The sequence below is a fragment of the Larus michahellis genome, chromosome W (assembly GCF_964199755.1).
Source record: "Larus michahellis chromosome W, bLarMic1.1, whole genome shotgun sequence".
Classification (NCBI taxonomy): Eukaryota; Metazoa; Chordata; class Aves; order Charadriiformes; family Laridae; genus Larus; species Larus michahellis.
The window spans coordinates 25,181,682-25,190,456 of NC_133929.1; the positions used below are offsets into that span (position 1 = coordinate 25,181,682).

At 47.0% G+C, this 8,775-nt stretch overlaps 1 pseudogene; it reads left to right on the top strand.

The window, feature by feature from the left end:
* The first annotated feature begins 547 nt into the window (after nucleotides 1-547).
* LOC141735473 (uncharacterized) lies at nucleotides 548-6,205 on the top strand (annotated as a pseudogene).
* The last annotated feature ends 2,570 nt before the right edge of the window (nucleotides 6,206-8,775 follow it).

Genomic DNA, 8,775 nt, shown 5'->3' on the forward strand with positions numbered 1-8,775 from the left:
AACCCTGATCCAGACTATCAACAAATTACAGAAGAAATGCAGAGGAAATTAGTGAAAAAGGGACCCCCATGGTTGGGAGCTGCTCTTTACAGTGCCCAAGTCCCCAGGCTGAGAGTAGAAGAGGCTGTTCAAGTGATCCACTGCATGAGCAAAGCCTTACCTGATGGCAAAGGGAGGGTCAAAAAAAAAATTGCAGCATTAATCCAACAAAGGATGGGAAAGGAAACAAAAGATGGACAAAAAATTGACTTCATGTGGTCTGAACAGTAATGGAGTCTGACAATATGTTATAAACCAAAGCTTTATTGAGGCAGTAAGAAAGAGGAGCAATGACGCACCCATACGGTGACTCACCCAATCACCAATAGCAAACACAGGATCATAAGCGCTGCCATGGCTCCAGTGGACTGCCAGGGACACTTGCTCTCCGGGTCATCTGGCAGCAACAGCCAATCGTGCAAATGCCTTTTGGATGCAAGTAAAACTCACACTGCCCCTTGGCTCCACCAATGGCAGTGTGATTTCAGAGAATCATACCTTACATGGAATGCGGGCAGCATCCTGCCTAGCTGCTGATGTTGGTCAAGGGACAGGGTGTTGGCAGTCTGTCTGCGATGCTGATGATATTGGTCAAGGGCAGGATGTCAGGAGGCAGGGTGTCACCTCATCAGAAGAAAATTTTGGAGATGACTCAGATCATGGGGAAGAAATGGAAAAGTGTCACAAATGCCTGACTGCCGAGGTAGCAGCCCAAGCCAAGGAATTAGATGAACAGATCAAGGAACAGCAGAAAACTGAAGCAGACATCAAAGAAAGTTACAGGCCAACCCCTCCTTGGAGGGAATCTTGCAAACAAGTGCTTAGTGAGATGTGTGAAATCGACTCCAACGGTCACTCGCGGAGACAAACAGCTCTGGTGCTGGCACGTCGGCAGCGGAGCCGGGTGATCGCGGCGAAAAGGGGCTTTTCCCGAGTTTTTCTGAGGCCGGGACAAGCCCGGGCAGCAGCAGGAACCCACAGGGAGTCCGCAGCTCAGGCGAGAGCGGCTGATGAGGCAGGGGCGGAGCCTGCAGCAGCAGCGGCCAGCTCCCACCCCCTTAGAAGGTGGCCCTAGGGAGTGTGGTGTGGCAGTTTGTGCGGGAAGGGTGTGGAAAGCTCGTGAGGGAAGCTCAGCGATGGTCTCTACCCGAAAGATGCAGCTTCCCGCATCTTCTGCACTTGCCAGAGCAGACGTAGCCATACAAACTGAGCTCCCGTGGAAGCATGCAGCCACCTAGGTCGCTGGCTGCAGGGAGTGCCTTAACCTCTCAGGGCTAGTGGATGGTAGAAGAGATGACAGCTGTGTGAGGTGCAACCAAGTAGATGATCTACTCAGCCTGGTAGCAGAGGTAAAAGAGGAAGTAGAAAGGCTGCGGAGCATCAGGGAGAGTGAGCAAAAAATTGATTGGTGGAATCAGACACTGACCTCCCTGAGTAAAAAACCAGAAGAGCCATGGAAAAAAACCTGAGCTGAAGGAGATCTGGTACCTTCCCCCTGCCACACTGGAGGCAGTGGCCAAAAGGAGGCTAGTAAGTGGAGGCTAGTCCGTACTAGGGGAGGCAAGCGAACTCCCTCCTTGCCCACATCCCCTAACCAGGTGCCTCTGCACAATGGGTATTGAGGCTCTTGAGGAGGTAGGCCAACCCATGGATGGCATGGAAGATGGTTTGGCTACACCAGAAGAGTTGCCAGGACCAGCAAGGCCTACCCCCTGTTTAAAAACTGCCTCTACAAGGAAGAAGAGGCAGGTTGTAGTAGTAGGAGACTCCTTTCTGAGGGGAACAGAAGGCCCAATATGCCGGCCAGACCCTCTTGACAGGGAGGTATGCTGCCTCCCTGGGGCCTGGGTCAGGGATGTCACCAGGAAACTTCCCAGCCTGGTTCGGCCCTTGAACTACTACCCGCTGTTGCTCTTTCACATGGGTGGTGATGAGGTGACAACACATAGCCCAAGAACAATCAAGAGAGACTTCAGGGCCTTGGGAAGGTTAATAAGGGAGTCTGGGGCACAGGTTATCTTTTCTTCTGTTCTCCCAGTTACAGGCAGGGCCTCTGAAAGAAACAGACGTGTGCAATCTATCAACATGTGGCTCTGTGGCTGGTGTCACCACCACAATTTCGGGGTTTTTTGACAATGGGATGGCCTATACGGCACCAGGCTCGTTGGCATCAGACAGGGCTCATCTTTCTGAAAGGGGGAAGAGGGTGTTTGCTCATGATCTCCCCCTGAGTGGGGACGCTCACTTAAGGTTCTACTCCTCGAGGTTGAGAGATTCCTTGCCGCAACAGATTCTTGGTAAGTGACTAATAGCATGCTAAAATTTGAAATTTTAGCTAAGTGATATAAGGATTGATTGCACAATTGGAGATCTAGAGTCCAATTCCCCTGCTAAAGCAGGATTGCCTAGAGCACATTACTCAGGACTGCATCCAGGCGAGTCTTGAAAGTCTCCAGAGAAGGGGACTCCACAACCTCCCTGGGCAGCCTGTTCCAGTGCTCTGTCACCCTCACTGTAAAGAAGTTTTTTCTCATATTTGTTTGGAACTTCCTATGTTCCAGCTTGTGCCCATTGCCCCTCGTCCTGTCACTGGGAACCACTGAAAAGAGCCTGGCTCCATCCTCCTTAAACCCACCCTTTCTCTTTAGATACTTGTAAATATTAATAAGGTCTCCCCTCAGCCTTCTCTTCTCCAGGCTAAAGAGTCCCAGCTCTCTCAGCCTTTCCTCATAAGGGAGATGCTCCAGTCCCTCAATCATCTTGGTTGCCCTACGCTGGACTCGCTCCAGTAGTTCCCTGTCTCTCTTGAACTGGGGAGCCCAGAACGGGACACAGTATTCCAGTTGTGGCCTCACCAGTGCAGAGTAGAGGGGGAGAATGACCTCCCTCGACCTACTGGCCACAGTCTTCCCTATGCAGCCCAGAATTCTGTTGGCCTTCTTGGGGACAAGGGCACACTGCTGGCTCATGGATAATTTACTGTCTACCAAGACCCCCAGATCCTTTTCTTCAGAGCTGCTTTCCAGTAGGTCCACCCCTAACCTATACTGGTGCCTGACATTCTTCCTCCCCAGGCGCAGGACCCTACACTTGCTTTTGTTGAACCTCATTAGGTTCTTCTCTGCTCAGCTCTCCAGCCTGTCTAGGTCACGCTGGATGGCAGCACGGCCCTCTGGGGTGTCAGCCACCCCTCCCAGTTTGGTATCATCAGCAAACTTGCTGAGGATACACTCTGTCCCCCGTCCAGGTCGTTGATGAATATGTTAAACAATACTGGTCCAGGTATTGACCCCACTGGTTACAGGCCTCCAACTCGATCCTGCTCCATTAATCACAACCCTCTGAGTCCTGTCACACAGCCATCTCTCAGTCCACCTCACTGTCCCCTCGTCTAGTCCACACTTCCTCAGTTTCCTAAGGAGTATGTTATGAAACATGTTAGCTGTTAAGGGTTGTTAGGAGCAGCCGCTTCTACCCACAGCTCCGGGCCTAGGACTTCCTCCTGCCTGGCTGCTGGAGCCCAACCCAGTGCACCTAGGGACCCAGGGGTTTCTGCCCCAGGCTGATGGATGCAGCTGCTGCTTTCCCATTTGCAGGTTTGTTTGTGGGTTAACTCTGGTGGGCAGCTAAGCACCATACAGTTGCTCACTTACTTCCCCCAGTGGGATGGGGGAAGAGGAAAGGAAGAATAAAAGCAAGAAAACTTGGGGGGTCAAGACAGAACAAAACAAAAAATAAGTGAATGATAAGTGAAACAAAACACATAATGCAAAGGCAATCACTCACTACCTCCCATGGGTAGACCATTGCCCAGCCAGTTCCCTAGCAAAAGATAGGTAACCCTCCTAACCCCACCTCTTTTCCTTTTTATTGCTGAGCATGACATTACATGGTACGGAATATCTCTTTGGTTACTTTGGGTTATCTGCTCAGCTGTGTCCCCTCACAGCCTATTGCACATCCCCCAATCTATTCACTGGGGGGGTGGGGGGGGTGTAAGAGTAAGAAAAAGAGAAGGCCTTGATGCTGTGAAAACACTGTTCAGCAAAAACTAGAACATTAGTGTATTATCATTACTGTTTTGGTCAAAAATCTAAACCACAGCACCATATGAGCTGCTATGAAGAAAATTAGCCTAGCTAGGCCCAGTACAAGGTTTAACCAGTAGCAAAGCTGAGCGAGTATCTATGTCAGATGCACCCACCCTGACAAAGCCCAGAAAAAGATTAGATAAGATCTGACAAAAGCCCATGAAAACATAACAAAGACCCAACAAAAAAACTTACTGCCACAGCTCTTGTTATGCCCACACAGTGGTGGTCATTTCAGTCAAAAGGGGAAAAAGTTAGGGTCTTCAGCCAATGGGATGGCTACATGACTATATATGACCACAGGTCAGATTCAAATTAGGTATAAAGGGGGCCCTGTGAGAGATCCATTTTGAGTCAGTTTCCCTCAGAGCAGCAGGTCTGCGGTGGGGACTCTCCGTGTGGGCTGGGACACCATTCCACAGTTCATCTTCTGTACAAATTGGGAGTTATCATCTTATACAGGTGAGTGATTATGCATGTTTTTTAGTGAAGACAAGGTTTGTGACCACCTGAGGAACCTGAACATACACAAGTCCATGGGACCTGATGAGATGCATCCCAAAGTCTTGAGGGAATTGGCTGGTGTAGTTGCCAAGCCACTCTCCATGATATTTGAAAAGTCATGGCAGTCAGGTGAAGTCAGATGAACAGACAGGGTTTGAACCAATAATCAATGGTATGAAACATTGCGCCTCTGAAAAATTGGACTGTTGGTACAATTTTACCTTAGTACAACCTGGTTTTGTAGTCTGTCTCTGGGCTCGCCATAGTGTGGGGCTATCATTTAAATTCAAAATTGACATTACCAAGCCTCATATGACAACATCCACACCGATCGTAAAGGATGAGAAAACTCTATCCCCACAAATTTCTGAAATTGGACCATATGTGATCAAAAATACAGGCCAACAACGAGTGTTATTTAATCCACCATGGTCTCTTAAATGAGTAGAATTAGTGATGCAAATTAACATCTCTACCATCAAACCAGCCTGTTCATCATTCCTGAGTACATCCTATGCAGAATGGTTAGCATGGTTACATGGGCGAACACTCACTTCTCCAAGACGAACAAGGAGAGATGTGACCGATATCATAGGGACAGGACTGGGAGTCTTAAATAGTATAGATGCTGAAGTACTTGCAAATAAACTGATAAATTGATACACCCATTGTGATCTTCCCTATTAGCACTGGGAACTAACCAATGGCTCTTATCTGATGTGTTGCCTCAGTGGGAAAGAATTAATAAGAGGGATCACCAATTGATTGTGGATGCACTTGGTGTAGCCCAAACCAATGTTTCTCTAGCTCTTATTTGTATCCAAGCTCAGCTGTGGATGCAATCTACGGTAGCAGCAATTGTACGAGAAGGTGAAGAAGGTACCTTACCCACTGAAATTCGAAAAGTAATCTGGGATAATGCAACTGAATTTGAAAGGGAATTCCAATCCTGGTGGTGTTTAGTCAATTTTACTTACAACCCCATCAACAACAAGGCTACAGCTTTTGTCCTAACAATACGCAATGCTTCGGTGTACACCATATACCCAATCATTGCACTAGGATTAAATCACAATGGAACTATACTCTATCCATTAGAACACAGAGCGTGGGCCCAATGGAATGGGAACAAATGGCAAACTGTTGATGTTAATGCATGCATTGTACGAGAAGAACAAGGACTGATTTGTGAGAGTAACACCATCAAAGCCCAAGACGTTTGTCTTGACACTGAACAGAATGTTTGTCATTTTGAAATACACCTCGATGAAAATCCTGAAACTGTACTTGTATATGTTGGAAAAGGATGTGTTTGTATGAGAACCCTTTGTAATACTATATTCGTAGATAATGCTACTGCAGATACAAGTAATCACTCAAATGTTTGTGTTTGCAATTTTACTAAAATTATGGGATGTGACTTCAATTATTCAGCTCCTGTTATGTCTTATCAGTCGCTACAATCTAATTATACATTGATTCGAGATTTGTTGCCTACCCCTATCGGAATGAATCTTACATTGCTGAAGATACTACTACAGCATGATGACCTGTGTCAGCTGCTAGAATGAATTCGAAATAATGGACACAAAACTTTAATCACAGCAGCAAGGCTGCACGACAGGATCTCCCCTTGAGTGGGGACGCTCACTTAAGGTTCTACTCCTCAAGGTTGAGAGATTCCTTGCCGCAACAGATTCTTGGTAAGTGACTAATAGCATGCTAAACTTTGAAATTTTAGCTAAGTGATATAAGGATTGATTGCACATATATAATCCTTTAGACATAAACCGCTGACCAAGTCTGGGACTAGGATTGGATCCAGCCGCACCTAGACTCCTCTCTGAGAAGGAGTTTAGAAAGCAAGGGGGTCCTGAACCTCGTGACTCAATGGAGGGGTCTCCCTGACAGCTTGTCTGACCCTGTCCTCTGTGCAATAAATAATCAAGCGTACCCTGTCATCGAATCTCGTAAAACACTGTCGCATTCACTACTAACTTTGTTAAATCACTGTTTTATGTTAATAAATTTTTCAATACTTCTCTCTTACAAGTGAAGTTAATCACTCCGCCTGCGACACCATCATATAATTCAGATAATTATATCAGACCCTGAAGGAAAAAAGCCTTCTTAAAAATCAAAGTCTAATTTATTGCCATGGTTTAAACTAAGGTCTAGGTACGAGTGACTGCAACATGTCATTTGGCCTCTTCGGGGATCTGCTTGGTAGAGTACCATGGGATAAAGCTCTCGATGGAAGAGGGGCCCAAGAAAGCTGGTTAATATTCAAGGACCACCTCCTCCAAGCTCAGTAGCGATGCATCCCAACAAAGAGGAAGTCGAGCAAAAATGCCAGGAGGCCTGCATGGATGAACAAGGAGCTCCTGGACAATCTCACTATATTAATGAAGACAGGCTGAGACAGTTGGAGTTGTTCAGCCTGGAGAAGAGAAGGCTCCAGGGAGATCTTGTAGCAGCTTTCCAGTATCTGAAGGGGGCCTACAAGAAAGCTGGAGAGGGACTTTCTACAAGGGCATGCAGCGATAGGACGAGAGGTAATGGTTTTAAACTGGAAGAGGGTAGATTTAGATTGGATATCAGGAAGACATTTTTCACTGAGAGTGGTGAGGCACTGGAACAGGTTGCCCAGGGAAGTTGTGGGTGCCCCATCCCTGGAAGTGTTCAAGACCACCAGGCTGGATGGGGCTCTGAGCAGCCTGGTCTAGTGGGAGGTGTCCCTGCCCATGGCAGGGGGGTTGGAACTAGGTGATCTTTAAGGTCCCTTACAACCTAAACCATTCTATGATTCTATGATTAGCCCTGAGGGTGAGAGATAAAGGGAAATATCTCATATGAAAGTCCTGGTAGGGCTTAGGAGTGAATTCAGGGCCTGAAAAAGAAAATCTAAATGACTTTTTGAATCTCCATCACTAGAAACTCTGTATTCGTAAGGCTGGATAAGGTTAGACAAAGACTAAATCTGGAAATTTGGATTTATATACAAGCCAGCTTCCGCTTCAAGTGTGAAATTGTCCACTGAGGCTTCTAAGTGAGGGAGCAGATTGGTTTCAGTCCCAGTGTCATGTAAAATTTAATCTTTCTATATTCTATAGATGATAACCAAGCCATATTTTGGCATAAACTTGGAACTGCACCATTTGTATCACTCGTTTAATTTTTGCATGTGCTTTTTTTGTCCACAAATGGACTTGCATTTTCCCAAGGGAGGAGCAACCCACACCGCCTTCCCCAGCCACTTCCCTATGTGCACTATGGGGACCTTCTCTCCTCCCACAGTATGTAGGGGTTTTGTTTGGGCAGAACTGGGACAGTTGTAACCAGTTCTTTTTTAAAGATTCCAATGTACAAACTGGGTCCCACACAAAGAAAAAAAAAGGTTAACTCTGCTTTATTGTGAAGCCTTGCTACAGAGAAAAAAAAGCAGTGAATTCAGCTTTATTGCGAAGCCTTGCTAAGCAGTTCCCAAATGTCCCAAAAGTTACTTCAGAGAGTCTTACCAACCCCATAGACCATAGTAGCACCACTGAGCAGCAGGATGTGGCTCTTGGGCACGTGGGCATCTACATGACATATATTTAGAGTGATAGTTTCTACCTGGGCAGCGATGTCTTGACACAATGCAGCAGCCCAGACAGGTTTACCTCTGTGCTGCCAGTTGGTCTCCTTCCATTGCTGTAGCCACCCCCACAGGGTGTTTGCCACCATCCATGAGTCAGTACAGAGATAGAGTTCTGGTCACTTTGCTCATTCAGCAATCTCTAGGGCCAGCTGGATGACTTATACTTCGGCAAACTGACTTGATGTCATGGTTTAACCCCACCCGGCAACTAAGCACCACACAACCGCTCACTCACTCCCCCCATGGTGGGACGGGGGAGAGAGTCAGAAGGGTAAAAGTGAGAAAACTTGTGGGTTGCGATAAAAACAGCTTAATAGGGAAAGCAAAAGACGCGCACGCAAGCAAAGCAAACCAAGGACTTCATTCACTGCTTCCCATCGGCAGGCAGGTGTTCAGCCATCTCCAGGAAAGCAGGGCTCCATCGTGCATATTGGTTATTTGGGAAGACAAACACCATAACTCCAAACGTCCCTCCCTTCCTTCTTCTTCCCCCAGTTTTAT